This window comes from Lepidochelys olivacea (genome assembly GCF_965140295.1).
Source record: "Lepidochelys olivacea isolate rLepOli2 genome assembly, chromosome: 5".
NCBI lineage: Eukaryota > Metazoa > Chordata > Testudines > Cheloniidae > Lepidochelys > Lepidochelys olivacea.
The window spans coordinates 117,203,249-117,218,454 of NC_140415.1; the positions used below are offsets into that span (position 1 = coordinate 117,203,249).

The 15,206-nt window shown below is 44.3% G+C and overlaps 1 long non-coding RNA gene across 1 annotated transcript; it reads left to right on the forward strand.

Moving 5' to 3' along the window:
- Positions 1-7,348: 7,348 nt before the first annotated feature.
- LOC311520822 lies at positions 7,349-11,998 on the forward strand. Its single transcript, XR_014711704.1, has 2 exons — positions 7,349-8,041; positions 10,531-11,998. It is a non-coding gene; the product is annotated as an uncharacterized lncRNA (long non-coding RNA).
- Positions 11,999-15,206: the final 3,208 nt, after the last annotated feature.

Genomic DNA, 15,206 nt, shown 5'->3' on the forward strand with positions numbered 1-15,206 from the left:
CTATACTACCACCTAATTTTCTGTCAGAGTCAAAACCTGACATATGGCAAGCACTTCATGTAAAGTGCTGTTCTTGTGATCCACACAGGTCCAAGACATGCATCCCATCTGGATATGGACCCACATCCAAACACACCCAAACTTGGGGCATAAACAGATCCAGAGCTGAACTTTTCATCTTGGGTCCATATCTAATTTAATCTTCCTAAAGGGGGGCATTTATTATTATTACTACTACCACCACAAAATCATCAACATCAGTCTTAAAATATACACTAAACAAAGACAGCTGGGATAACATACTTCGTTTGCACTGACAGTTACTTTTACAAATTGTCATCAGGGAAGTCCCCGAAACAGTATTTATCATAAACATAAATCATGTCGCTAAAAGAAAGAATGGTTTTTATCTACCACTTGTTCTGCAGCCATTGCAGTGTGGGACAGCGTTTGTGCTTTAACTCACATTTCTTTGCCCTGAAACTTTGTCATAATCTTACAGTTACTTCAGTATAGCTTGTGTATATTAGTTCTAATAATGAGTATCTCAGTGGTGTGGAGAATAAGTAGCATTTTATTGTAAAGAACACTCTGTTCCTGCTACTAGCAGGTAGTCTTTGCATGTAGCCTACTATTCTATACCTTTAGGAAACACTAAATAGCTAGCCAACATAATTTTGCACAGCATCTACAATGAACAATCGTTTCTTTCAGTTACCTGCTCAGTTTTTTTCATTCCTCTCACTTTGATGGCTGAAATTTAACAAAATGGGTAACATTAAAAAACCTAATTTATACTCCATATTTACACTGGTAAGCCTCCCATTTGCAGGTCATGGAAAAAGAACACTAGACCACATGGATAACGTATACACTCACTTGCAAACAGCCAATATTTATATCTTAAGGCATTAAACTATTTAAGGATGTAAACTGTAACAAACTCACACATTGATTTCATATTTTTATTCTCTTCATGTGTAATTTGTCAAGCATTGACAATGCATTCAGAGCATTCAATGCAGAAGACACCATCCCTGCTCTAAGAAGCACCCATTGAAACTAATGTCAGAACTCCTCATGAGCTCAATACAGCTGAATAGGAGCTTAAAAATAGATCATTAAGGGCCAAATTTACAAAATATATAAAGATGCAGATGGGTGCCTGTCAAGGTTCCTTCCCCAGTCTGAACTCCAGGGTACAGATGTGGGGACCTGCATGAAAGACCCCCTAAGCTTATTCTTACCAGCTTAGGTTAAACGCTGCCACCACCAAAGTGTTACACAAAGAACAGGGGAAGTGCCCACTTGGAAATGTCTCCCACCCAAAAAAATATTCCCCCAAGCACTACACCCCCTTTCCTGGGGAAGGCTTGATAAAAATCCTCACCAATTTGCATAGGTGAACACAGACCCAAACCCTTGGATCTTAAGAACAATGAAAAAGCAATCAGGTTCTTAAAAGAAGAGTTTTAATTAAAGAAAAAGTAAAAGACTCACCTCTGTAAAATCAGGATGGTAAATACCTTACAGGGTAATCAGATTCAAAGCATAGAGAATCCCTCTAGGCAAAACCTTAAGTTACAAAAAGACACAAAAACAGGAATATACATTCCATTCAGCACAACTTATTTTATCAGCCATTTAAACAAAACAGAATCTAACGCATATCTAAGTAGATTGCTTATTAACTCTTTACAGGAGTTCTGACCTGCATTCCTGCTCTGGTTCCGGCAAAAGCATCACACAGACAGAGAGACCCTTTGTTTCTCCCCTCCCTCCAGGTTTGAAAGTATCTTGTCTCCTCATTGGTCATTTTGGTTAGGTGCCAGTGAGGTTATCTTAGCTTCTTAACCCTTTACAGGTGAAAGGGTTTTTCCTCTGGCCAGGGGGGATTTAAAGGTGGTTAGCCTTCCCTTTATATTTATGACAGTGCCAAACTCCCGTTGAAAATCCATGGTTCATTTTAAACTCCCATGAGGTGCCTATCTGCATCTATAGGTGCTCGAATACCTTTGTAATTGTAAATCTGCCCCAGGTGACTAGAGGGGGGAAACCATGAAGTTTTGTTAACCCCCCTGCAACATTCTTAACACATTCAACAGTAATCAATCAATTACTAAGAAAAAGGTGAATTACTATGAAAGCCAGCCTTACAAAATTCCATTTACTCACCCCAGGCAGTGAAACTTTTGTTGGGTAAATAAAATTTATTTTTATCTATTATTAATCAGTTGTCGTGATAAAGAGCAAGTGAGACAAGTGCATTTGTGCCTGTGCTGCCAAGCTTTCATGACAGTTTTGCAAGGCTGTCTCCTAGAGAATTAGGCTCATTGAAGTCAGTAGGATACTAGTTACCATGGGTCAGATTCTACCACCCTTTTTCCTAACGAGTAATACCTCACTTTGCAGGAAGTCCCATTAAAATCAACAATGGCAGAATCCGGTCCATAGCAATTAGCATCAGATTCAGGTACTATTAAAGATCAATATTTTGACATCTCTCTCTTATGCATTTGTTTTAGAACAAAAACATGCCCCAGGCATTCATCTCTGTCATACCTCTCTCAGGGCATATTAAACAGGAAGCTGTCACCTCTTTGATCCCAAGCATTAGCCAGTCTAAATGGAGCCCTGAGGACTTTTCATACATTTGAATTTTAGTCCCCCTGTCAGCTCTGTTATAAGTTCCCTGGTCTTATGGCAATCATTATGAGTGCTGCACTGCATTCATAGCTGGGAGTACCCCTTTCCTAGCACAGAATATGTAGATGAAGCTTATTTAAAGGCGATATGAGTAAAAGCTGAAAAATTCATACCAGGATTTAAAAAACAAACAAACAGACCCCCAAATCAGCATGAAGTTTAGGGGATTTTGGATGTGTGATTTTAGTGTAGGCTCCATCTACAATTTGAAGCGACCATGCAGGAAAGCAAAGTAATATCATTCACCTAGTTGAAGTGTTATAGAGGAAACAAAATTGTACTGGAATCTACACAAGGACCATTTAAAGTTGGTGCTTAGGACAGTCTTAGGTGCCTATTTGGAAGTGGTTCTTAGAGTTTTAATTAATTATCTTCCAACCAATAGAGGGTGAAAAAGCATAACAGCTGCCCTCTCCTAGACTGAGAGCATCACCATTCCTTGAAGCCTACATTAGAGTTCCAAGGTCACAACCATACCTGTCTTGCCATACATTGCTCTATCCACTCATCCCCTAGAACAAGTCGGTCTTGCTAAGTGTTACAATGCTGTTTCTATCTGATCGCCAGCATATGGTTGGTGGCGAATCACGCTGCTATTATTTGCACATCTGTTGAGTAATATTAACTTAAAGCATTACATGCACAATTATGTTCAATTATATTAAATGAATCTATTTTACCTAATGCCAATTCTCCAGGGCTTGTGCATCTTTAGTTACAGGAAGTTTAGTGCAGGGTAGCAGATGGTACAACAAAAATTTTGTCAGCTAATAAATTTAAATATCAAGTACACACCAATAATTTCATAGCCGATATGTGCTTTAGTCAAGTGATTTCAGGTTGGTGCTTATAAGTGTCAGGGAAATTGCACCAAGTTTGGCACATTGGCTTCTAACCATTGGGTAGTGTGTGCTATGAGGCACTCTGCAGACAAGCAAGCAACATGAGGCAGGAACTTTCATTCCCTTATGTTTTCACCTGTCAGTCATTTCCAAGGTCAAGAATAAACAGAACAAATACATGCCCCCTTGCCCCTCTCTTTTGTTTAAAGCTTTCCCTTGTCTCACAATTATCACTCAACCATTTTCTCTTTGCCAGGATCTGTGTTTAGGGGGCTCTGGGACCACAGCATTCCCATTAGAACCAATTTGGAGAAGGCTTTAGTAATTCATTTTCTTTGTAAAGCCGGAGCTAGGTTGCAGTCATTCCTTTTAAGTCTTTCCCTCTTTCGGAAGCCTCCTGACTGAGCATTTGTTTAGCCTTCAGCCCATCCACAAGAATACAGAAGAGCAAATGTTTTCTATTGGACATTCAGGTCAAAGGAAAGTCTCTCACTTCCATCCCATCCTCAGTGTGAGCGGAGGCTTGGCTGGTGGTAGCATGGGAGGGGTTGCTGCTCATAACTTACTTGCACACTGATTCATTCTTTCTTTAGGACCCAATCCTGCCAGGTGCTGAGCACTCTTCTGTCAGCTCCCATTAGTGGGAGTTCAAGACACTCACCCCACCGCATAGGATCAAGCCCTTGTTTTAACATTTACTTGAAGGCTCTATCACTACTGCACCCCAGGGGATACAGTCCTCATTTTTCCTCTTAATTCAGAGGGACACTGTATTGTACTTGAATACCCACTACAATGCTGATCCATTCTCTGTTTTCCTTTAAATCCATGTTCCCACACATAATACTATCAACATAAGACCAGCCAGACTGGGTCTGACCAATGGTCCATCTAGCCCAGCATCCTGTCTTCCGTCACTGGCCAATGCCCAAAGATTCAGAGGGAATGAACAGAACATCTGAAGAACGGTATCATTGAGTGATACACTCCCAGCTTCCGGCAGTCAGAATCTAGGGACAACCAGAGCACAGGGTTGCATCCCTGACCATATTGGCTGATAGCCATTGATGGACATATCCTCCTCGAACTTACCTAATTCTTTTTTGAACCCTATTATCGTTTTGGCCTTTGCAGCATCCCCTGGCAGAGTTCCACAGGTTAACTGTACATTGTGTGAAGAAATACTTCCTTTTGTTTACTTTAAATGTGCTGCCTATTAATTTCATTGGGTGATCCCTGGTTCTTATGCTAGGTGAAAGAGTAAATAACATTTCCTTATTCATTTTCTCCACACCATTCATAATTTTATAGACCTCAATAATATCCCCCCTTAGTCATCTCTTTTCCAAGCTGAAAAATTCCATTCTTTTTAATCTCTCCTCATAGGGAAGCTGTTCTATACCCCTAATCATTTTCATTGCCTTTTGTTTTACTTTTTCCAATTCTAAGAGACCTGTTTTGAGATGGGACAACCAGAACTTCATGCAGTATTCAAGGTGTGGGCGTACCGAGGATTTATATATAGGCATATTGATATTTTCTGTCTTATCTATCCCTTTCCTTATAGTTTCTAACAAACATTCTCATAACTTTGCTGCTACATATTATCTATAGGCAGGGCTGTCCCTACCCATATGCAAAGTACACAGATGCATAGGGCACCAGGAAATTTGGGGATGAAGTGGGTTCTAGCCCACGAAAGCTTATGCCCAAATAAATTTTTTGGTCTCTAAAGTGCCACAAGGACTCCTCGTTGTTTTTGCTGACACAGACTAACAGGGCTATCCCTCTGAAACCTTTCACTATGTGTGTGTGTGTGTGTGTGTGTTTCCTTTTTTACATGTCAGCTACAATACAATATGCAGTGATCCTGGGTTAGCCTTTTATAGTGCCTGCTTTCCTTCCTGGGTTCTAAGTGAGCAGGATGCTGGCTCCCGTAGAGCCCAAAGGGAAGCTATTAACAGCACTCCATCACAGGCCATGAGATAAATGCTTTGCCAGCTCATCTTAGGACAAGTTAGCCCTTAATCAGGATCTGAGGAATACAAGGCTGGAGAAGCCACCTTCGTCCCTAGTCTGGATTTGCACCTGTTACATCTTAACTGGTCCAGAAGGTCTGGGCCACAAGTTATAGTGGGAGGGAATGGGAATATACACCTTTTCCTAAAGTCCTGGTGGTCTCACCTCTGGAAACCTGCGATATGGGCATAGGGGAAATTGGCTCGTACGATAGCCCCCAAAAGCTTTTGGTCAAGGATCTGTCCATAGTGCTAGGAGCTCCCCAAGTAGGTCCTATTGAAGTGCCTGCCTTGGCTCAATACAGATTCTGATGGCCAGTACCAATGTCCACTAAATCTCTGTCCTCCCAACAATTTTCCTTCTCCTACTTCTATGCCCAGTCTTCCTCCTTCCAAGCTTCAGCTGTAGAAACAAACAGTACATATTTCCCAAATATCATGTTTCCCTTTCTCCTATATTGAACATAAGGCAGTTTTCTTAAAACAGAATTTCAAGCCAAGAAGCCAATAGTTTACAGCAGGTGACCAAACCTATCTCTACTGCAGATAAATCACACTTCATCTCTTCACAAAAGCATGAGTAGAAATATATATTCTTAAAGGGAAGCTGGGTTGCTGTGTGCTTCAGGAACTATAGCTAGGGACAGGGAAGCCAAATATAGTTTCAGAATAACGAGCTAGAGAGACCATTGACCCAGATTAATAACAAGTGATAAATGGCAGTGTCTTCTTCCGTCCAAATCTTCACAATCACAACTGCAGCTCACAACAGTGTGGCTAGCCTGTTAAGTAATGGCAAACCCCAGGTATCTGCAGATGCCTTTTATTGCACAGTTAGAGCAATCTGATTAGGAGGAACTGTTCCCATCAGCAATAAATTGTCAGACGGTGAAACACGGCCTGGCTCTCTCAGGCCTTCATGAATGTAAACAAGTATTTGGAATCTTGTGCTGCGAGATGAATAATTAGCCACAGGAGTCATTTAAGGTCAGCTATATGTTTCTCACTAGTCGTGTTTTTGGACTGTGGGACTAAGTTTCATTCCAGGTCTGGCTTCCTGACCCTAAAGGTAGGTCCCTGTGGTTCTGCTGCTGAACACACCGATTGGCACATTCTTCCCTCTGCCATGATCTCAGAGCCATCCCTTCCCAGCAGCCGTAAACTGGAAGATGGATAGTGCTAAACAGCAATTGTGGGATCCATATGGAATTTCAGAAAGGACATAGTTAGACAAAAGCGGAGAGGCTTGGTGGGAAGGGATAGAGAGGTGCTAACCAAGGTAAAGCTCAGCTCTTTGTCCAGGAGATGGAAGCACTATTTGAACTGGTGTACACACATAGGGGCATCCTTGAACCTGGTTTTCAAATTGGTATGAATCCAGTATTAGGAACGGGTGAACTCGTTTTGCCTAATTTGGAACCCACTGAAACACTGTAGGTTCAGAAGTTTAACTTGAACTCAAACTTGACTGTGTTTTTATTCCAATGAGCAGACTGGCTGAAGGAATGGAAAAGAGAAAATTGCTTATGACAGAAGAGATATGATTTTATCTCCCTCTTTCTCACTTATTATATATATATATATACACACACACACACACACTATAGCAAGTATTTATGCCAGTGGTTCTCAAAACTTTTGTACTGGTGACCCCTTTCACATAGCAAGCCCCTAAGTGCGACCCTCCCTTATAAATTAAGAACACTTTTATAATTACTGGAGGCAAAGCGGGGTTTGGGGTGGAGGCTGACAGCTCATGACCCCCCCGTAATAGCCTTGTTGGGAACACTGGGGCATGGCCACTAGGTAACTCGAGGGGATGGAAGACCACAAGTGTCGATGAAGCCCCCTCGCACTAGGCCCCTGTGTCCTTGCCCCTCCCCCTCCTGCCTGGAGGCACTCGCAGCAGCTCTGTGTGCTAGGCCCAAGTGTCCTTGGCCCCCCCGCCTGGAGGCACACACAGCAGTTATGCTGAGAATCTGCAACAGTATGTTGCAGAGTCAGACTGCCTGAAACTAAGCAAGGCCAAACAGGGGAGATATGGAAGAACAATGCTGAATAAAGCAGCTTTATGTATAGTTTAACAAATGATACAGAGAATCAGGGAACTAGCTGGGAACTGGATTGGCTGGCTATATGGATACTTGGAGCAGCTTGCTATTGGATAAGTATGCTGGAAAAAAGGATGTATAAAAGCCTTTGTAACTTCCTGCTCTGTTGTGCAGGATTTGAGATTTTATTCTCCCTGTACCTTTTTGCAGCTGCAAATAAACTTTTCTGCTTCTCCACCCCGTTGTGATTATTGGGTGTAGCACACCGGGTAACGAACCACTCCAGCTGTTGTTCAGCCTCTCGGCACTGGGTGCCGGCAACAGCTTTTGGCGTCCCTGGGTGGGCGACGAGGCTGCAATTTAGCCTTGCCCGGACCCCTCCTGGAGGTCGAGGATTGCGGCGAGAACCGGTCCCTTGGATCAGGTAGGATCCTTTTAAAATCCGGATTATATGCTCTGTTGGAACCTGGGGACGCCCAGAGTTACCCTGTAGGTATGGGACAGGGACAGAGCTCAGAGATTAGGGCACGGTGTACGCCCCTAGAGTGCATTCTAGCAAACTGGAAGGTATTTGGTGCGGATCCGATGACTAAGAGCCAATTAAAACGATTCTGTACAGTTGACTGGCCTCAATATCAACTAGAGGACCAGGAGTGGTGGCCACCAGGAGGGTCAATTAATTACAACACGATCCTCCAATTAGTTTTGTTTTGTCAGTGAATGGGTAAATGGAATGAACATACGTATGCGCATTTGTTTCTGACTTTATGTACTCGACCAGATATTTTACAGCGCTGTAATCTGACTCCAACTGGTTTGGTAGCAGCTAATGTTAGTCCCCAGACCCCCACCCCCACTGTAATGGCAGAGCCGGTGTCCCCTTCGGCCCCCACACTCCCACCGTATAAGGGTAGGATGCCTCGGGTTACAGAGATTGCCCCCTCGGTGGTACTCTATCCTTTGCTTACCGAGACTGTTGTGGCTTGCCCAGGGGCAGACGGACGTCAGGCTACCACTATGCAAGTTTACACCCATGTGCCATTCAATCCAATAGACTTAGCAGCTTTTAAAAGACAGGCTGGGGAATTCTCAATGAACGCAAGCAGGTTTATTTCAGTCTTTGAGGGGTGCCTCAGTAGTCACAAGCCGATTGAGACGACTGTAATATCCTCCTGAGAACCCTGTTGTCTGAGGTGGAGAGGGATCAGGTTACAGCTAAGGCAAGGGGAGCGTCAGCTTTCAAGAAAAAGAAAGGAATCTATCTGTCAAGTTCCTCTCCAAATAATTGTAAGCGGCTCAGGGCATTTCTGGGTATGGCAGGCTTTTGCAGGATATGGATCCCAGAGTTTGGACTGTGGGCTAAACCCCTGTACGACTGTGTAAAAGGAGCAGATCATGACCCCTTCTGTTGGACCCCAGAGGCTGACAGGGCATTTAAAATCCTGAAAAGAAAATTGATGGAAGCCCCGGCTCTGGACCTGCCGGATCTCTCTAAGCCGTTTCAGTTGTATGTACATGAACGAAGGGGGATGGCCCTAGGAGTGCTCACACAGCTGTTAGGAGCATGGAAGCGTCCTGTGGCTTATTTTTCTAAGCAATTGGATCAGGTTGCAAAGGGTTGGCCGGCATGTTTACGGGCGGTCGCGGCTACTGCCCTATTGCTTGAGGAAGCGAGAAGCTAACATTGGGAGGGGTTATGCAAATCTATACCCCCCACATGGTCCGAGCCTTATTGGATGCAAAGGGAGGGCTTTGGCTCACCCAGGCTCGGATTGCTCGGTACCAGGCTAAGCTGTTAGAGAACTCTGAAGTCACCCTACAGCCTTGCCCCTCCCTTAACCCAGCCACTCTCTTGCCAGAAACAGAGGAACAGAAACATGACTGCTTAGAGATCATAGATGTCCAGTACTCCAGCCGTCCGGATTTAAAGGATGTACCTCTCCCAAATGCAGATTATGAGTGGTACACTAATGGTAGCAGTACTGTAATAGATGGGCAAAGGAGGGCGGGTTATGCTGTTGTGACCCTCCATGACACTGTGGAAGCTGAAGGTTTGCCTGCTGGGACCTCTGCCCAGCTTGCCGAACTAATAGCCCTGACCCGTGCACTTGAACTGTCAAAAGGAAAGCGGGTCAACATTTTTACTGATTCAAAGTATGCTTTTGGTGTGCTGCATGCTCATGCTGGCAGGGAAGCACTTATCCAGCTAATGGGAAAATACTTTATCACTTCCAGGCTCCGACCCCTGGCTGCCCAGGTACAAGCGGACTGCTTAGTCTGCCAAAAGAATAACCCCCGACCGGGACATCCTGTGCCACCAGCTGCCCTAGAACCCACTCCGGGCCCCGGACAAGTGTGGCAAATAGACTTTACTGAGTTTCCCCGGACCCAAGGGTTCAAATATCTCCTTGTTATAGTGGATCGGTTCAGCGGATGGCCAGAAGCCTTCCCATGCCGTAACTGCACTGCCAGGACAGTGGCCCTCAAGTTTGTTAAGGAGATCATTCCTCGCTTTGGACTCCCCCTGTGGATGGAATCTGACAACGGGACACACTTCACGTCAAAAATCATTCAAAGCATCTCGCATGCCTTACAGATCCCCTGGAAACTCCATACACCCTAGAGACCGCAAGCCAGTGGTGTAGTGGAGCGTACCAATCAGACCCTTAAACGGCATCTCTCAAAAGTGTGCCAAAAAGCCTCACTGCGATGGCCTGATGCTTTGCCCCTCGTCCTACTCCGTATCCGCGTTCTCCCAAAGGGTAGATTAGGGCGCAGTCCCTTTGAAATTATGTTTGGAAGGGCATGGCCTATGAATGGCACCCCGGTTCTGTCAGGGGAATGGGAGTTGGGTAATGTTTTTTTGTCACAGTATATGTGTTCCCTGTCTGCTGTTCTCTTGTCTCTTCACAGGTATACCAAGGATTCCCAGCCTCTCCCCTTGGACTCTCCCGTTCACTCCTTACAGCCCGGTGACTCTGTGCTTGTTCGCACCTGGAAAGACGAGCCTCTCCAGGAAAAGTGGAAAGGACGCTATACCGTCCTGCTGATCTCCCATACAGCGGCAAAGATCAAGGGACACAAGAACTGGATCCATCGCTCTCGTCTGAAGGCAGTACCTGCCCCCTCGTCAGCAGAACAGTGGACCGTCCAACCTGCTGACTCCTCATCTAGTGACGATCTCGGGCTAAAGCTGCTGTTTAAAAGACACAAATAGCGGACACCTTAATGCTAAAATTGGCCCACCCAGGTACTGGAGACCCTGGGTTGGGAAGACTCTGGTAATAATTAATTGGGTAACATTGTTATTCTCTGTATTGGTATTTCCAAATTGTGCATATCGGGAGCATAACTCCTTTGTTTTGCTTGCGCACCATGTTGCTACTTTAACAAACCAGACTGATTGCTGGGTGTGTGCTCCAACTCCACTATCCCCCAAAACGGGAATGCCCCTTGACATGCTGCCCTTGACCCTAGCAGAATTAGCCACCACCAAAGAGCAGAAAAGAACGGACTCACCGTTCTGGAACAAGACCTCTTTACAGCAAGCCACCTATCAGGACCAGGAGTATTCAGTTGCAGTACTCACTGAGGGAGTGTTATGTTTTACCCGAAACCAATCTGATCCCTCTGGGCATCCTGTGGGAAAAGAGCTCCTGTGTTATTACACAGTGGGCTAATGGGTATTGGATAAAAACCAACAGGGGAGGCCAACAGTGTGGGTGTAATGGTTCCTCCCCTTTTAGGGAATCTTACCACAAAAAAGGGGTTTGGAAATGTAACTTGCCGTCCAGTTAATATCTCCAATGTAGTAAGCCCAAGTGAGAAAACTCAGAGCCAAGGCTGTTGAGTGTTCTCAAAGGGGGGAGTTGTTGGGAACACTGGGGCATGGCCACTAGGTAACTCGAGGGGATGGAAGACCACAAGTGTCGATGAAGCCCCCTCGCACTAGGCCCCTGTGTCCTTGCCCCTCCCCCTCCTGCCTGGAGGCACTCGCAGCAGCTCTGTGTGCTAGGCCCAAGTGTCCTTGGCCCCCCCGCCTGGAGGCACACACAGCAGTTATGCTGAGAATCTGCAACAGTATGTTGCAGAGTCAGACTGCCTGAAACTAAGCAAGGCCAAACAGGGGAGATATGGAAGAACAATGCTGAATAAAGCAGCTTTATGTATAGTTTAACAAATGATACAGAGAATCAGGGAACTAGCTGGGAACTGGATTGGCTGGCTATATGGATACTTGGAGCAGCTTGCTATTGGATAAGTATGCTGGAAAAAAGGATGTATAAAAGCCTGTGTAACTTCCTGCTCTGTTGTGCAGGATTTGAGATTTTATTCTCCCTGTACCTTTTTGCAGCTGCAAATAAACTTTTCTGCTTCTCCACCCCGTTGTGATTATTGGGTGTAGCACACCGGGTAACGAACCACTCCAGCTGTTGTTCAGCCTCTCGGCACTGGGTGCCAGCAACAGCCTCATGACTCCCTGAGGGATCCCAACCCCCAGTTTGAGAACCCCTGATTTATACCATACTATTGTAAGAGTGAGTATCTTAAATACGCAGTACAGGTTTCTGTATGGGTAGAAAACTTTGTTTTTAAATGAATCTCTGTTGGAAAAAAACCCCAAAAAGGACGTCTACAAATCAAATCCAACTTTGCAAATGCAAAAACCAGCTCAGGAGATTGTAAAAGCTGCACGGTTCCAGCAGCCCCATACAAAAAGAGACTTTGTACACCATCTTATTGCTCAATATCTCTTTGGTAACAGGTAATCATACTTAATCAGGAACTTGAATAGATTTATGCCTTGTAGCAGAATGCAGAAGAAACCCTATTGCTCCTCTGCAGCACAATGCAAATGCTGTGGGAGCAAACACACCACCTCCAATACAAAAAGCATACAGTAGAGGCTACCCAAACCAGGCTTAATTGCTTTCCTCTGTGATTCTCATTAATAAAAATTGGTTGGTCAGTCAGCTGCAGCCCAAGTAGTTGTTTCTGTTTCGTGGTATCTTTACGGATGAGCACATGTCCATTAGCTGGGTTTGCTCTGGTGCTTTGCCGTTCTCAGCTTGCAGTGAACGCTCACCACTTGTCAGATGACCATTTTTTTGTACACAAGTACAAGCAGAACCCAGCCATACATTCTGGTGCCATGGATGATTCCCTGGTTTGCAAATAGGCCCTATTCCAGTCAAGACGGCACACTAGGCCTGTGAAAATAATGAAGGAACAGACAAGAAATCCAAAGCAGCTTTCCTTTCTGGTGGAAGCTTTCCTTTGACCTCCTTGGTTGTGTATCAAGAAGCCAGGGGGCTACATAACCTTGAATGTAGGTAGCAAAGAACAGGGCTACTGCCACATGTTATTGTGGGCCTGGCCCAGACGGGAGTCCAGGGCCATAAATGCCTCTGCGAGTAGGTCGGTTTAGACCATGTCAGCTGTAGTACACAGGTAGAAGCAGGATCCCTCTCGTTGCCTCTTGCATTAAGGAGAGCCAGCAAGGGGTGAGTGCAATTTTGGATATATGCGGTGCTGCTTGAGTACAAATGGGTCAGCGCAAGAGCAGAGGGGAGCACAATAGGGAATCATGGAGCTTTAGTGTTAGCAAGATTGTAGGGAACTGGCTGGTTGTGTCACTTGGATGTGTCATTTGGATCTCTTAGTAAGAATGGAAGGGGAAGACGTGGCTGAAGGAAAGGGGCATGTGAAAAAAAGAAAGAAAATAGAAAATAAAAATAAAGAGGAGGCATATGGGGAGTAAGCATCAAGGAAAAGGGTGGGAGAGAGGAAGAGAAGCTGGAAAGAGTGGGAGAAAGGGCAAGGAAATAAACTGAGGACAAATTGGAAAAATAGGTCTGAGTGGAAGGAGAAGAAAAAAATCAAGCTGGAAAGATTGCTGGTTGAAGGGAAAGAGAAAGAAGACGAAGAGACCAAGGCAGTGGGGCCTGCTTCTGTGTCTGTCTGAGGTCCTGCAAATCCCACAAGGGACACAAATTTAGATGATTTCATCTTCCCTAAGGGCCTAATTCTGTCCTGAGATGCTTGGTTGGACGCAGCTCTTCCTGAAGTCAGGAGAAGCTGTGTAGACACAGCTGAGGGTAGAACTTGGCCTTAAGTCAGAAACAAGTCACGCAGATATGCTATGGTGAAATGATCACCTTATCCTGCACAGAAGCAAACAGAATACATTGCAAACAGCAGCGAAACCAGTGATCACCTGGGTATTGCTGCAAAGGTGAACCATGCTGGAATAATCCAGCAGATGGTGCTGCTGCTCCACAACCAGCCGTTTTTGCTGTGCAGAGATAAGAAAGTTGCATTTCAAATGAATAATAAAGAGAATTATGGATGCCTGCATGAGGATCTACCAGAAAGGAGAGTGCGGCATTGTGTCAGTCAAAAACCAGCTCTCTGTGGGAAGAGCTTAGCTTGGGTGACCTTGGGATCCAAGAGATACATGACAAGAACAAAAATTAGAAGGGGGAAGTCAAAAGAACTACATTTCCACCTACCTGTGTCAGGAAACAACTGCTTTATATGTGCATTTAAAGAAAGAACTGAGAACAGTACCTCTGGAATGCTTAGCACATGAAAGCACTTGTTTTAATTTGCTCTAAACACTCCATGAAATCACCTCTGATATTAATTTGGTTTATTATCCTCTTTTTACACCCGTAAGAGAACACTTTCCCCACCCTCCCTCCTATGGAGATTTAAAATTCCCCAGGGCAACAGCGGTTATTGTACCAGGAGATTAACTAGCAAAGAAAATTATAGCAGCACATTTCTGCTGTTAGAGTTAAGGTAGTGTCAGCATTTCTATTATAAACTTCTATTGTCAGGCAGTTTACGAGTTTGACCCAGCCATAAAAATTCACTGAAACTTGACCCACAGGGCCTCAACCTGCATTATTCCCCCCTCCCAATTAAAGTTATATACATATATTCTTTAAATGGGCCAATTATTTTATATACATACACATTATAAATAAAAAAAAATGTGGCCCGTTTAAAGAATTCAAAGTCAAGTTCCCACATTTCAAAGAAAAAAAGATTGAGATGTTAACATTTTAAAAGACTCATTCCTGGAGCACATGTTCAGTAAGACTTTCAAAATTAAAAAAAAAAAAAAAAAGGAGTACTTGTGGCACCTTAGAGACTAACCAATTTATTTGAGCATGAGCTTTCGTGAGCTACAGCTCACTTCATCGGAACAAAATTAAAAGGTGCTAAAGCTTTGCAGTGCATTGGTTTAAGGCTCCTGCATGGCTGCTGGTTAGACAGAATGTACTCTAATAGCTTTTACAGATTTCTTGGGCATATGATCCATGCGCTAAGATAGAGCAACAGGATAGAATGCAATGGTGGTGAAGGGTTTCTTCCATCTGGCCTTCATACCTAGAGCTGTCTCCCTCTTTTTGCGTTCCAATAGACCACATGCTTCATTTGACTCCTCTCTTAGAAACCACATCTTATGCAAAAGCTTTTGGGCAGAGCCTCATTTGCTGTAAGCTGATGTAGCTTCATTGACTTCCATGTATATGCCAGCTGAGGATCTGGTTTTATAGTCCTAATATACCACTGAAAGG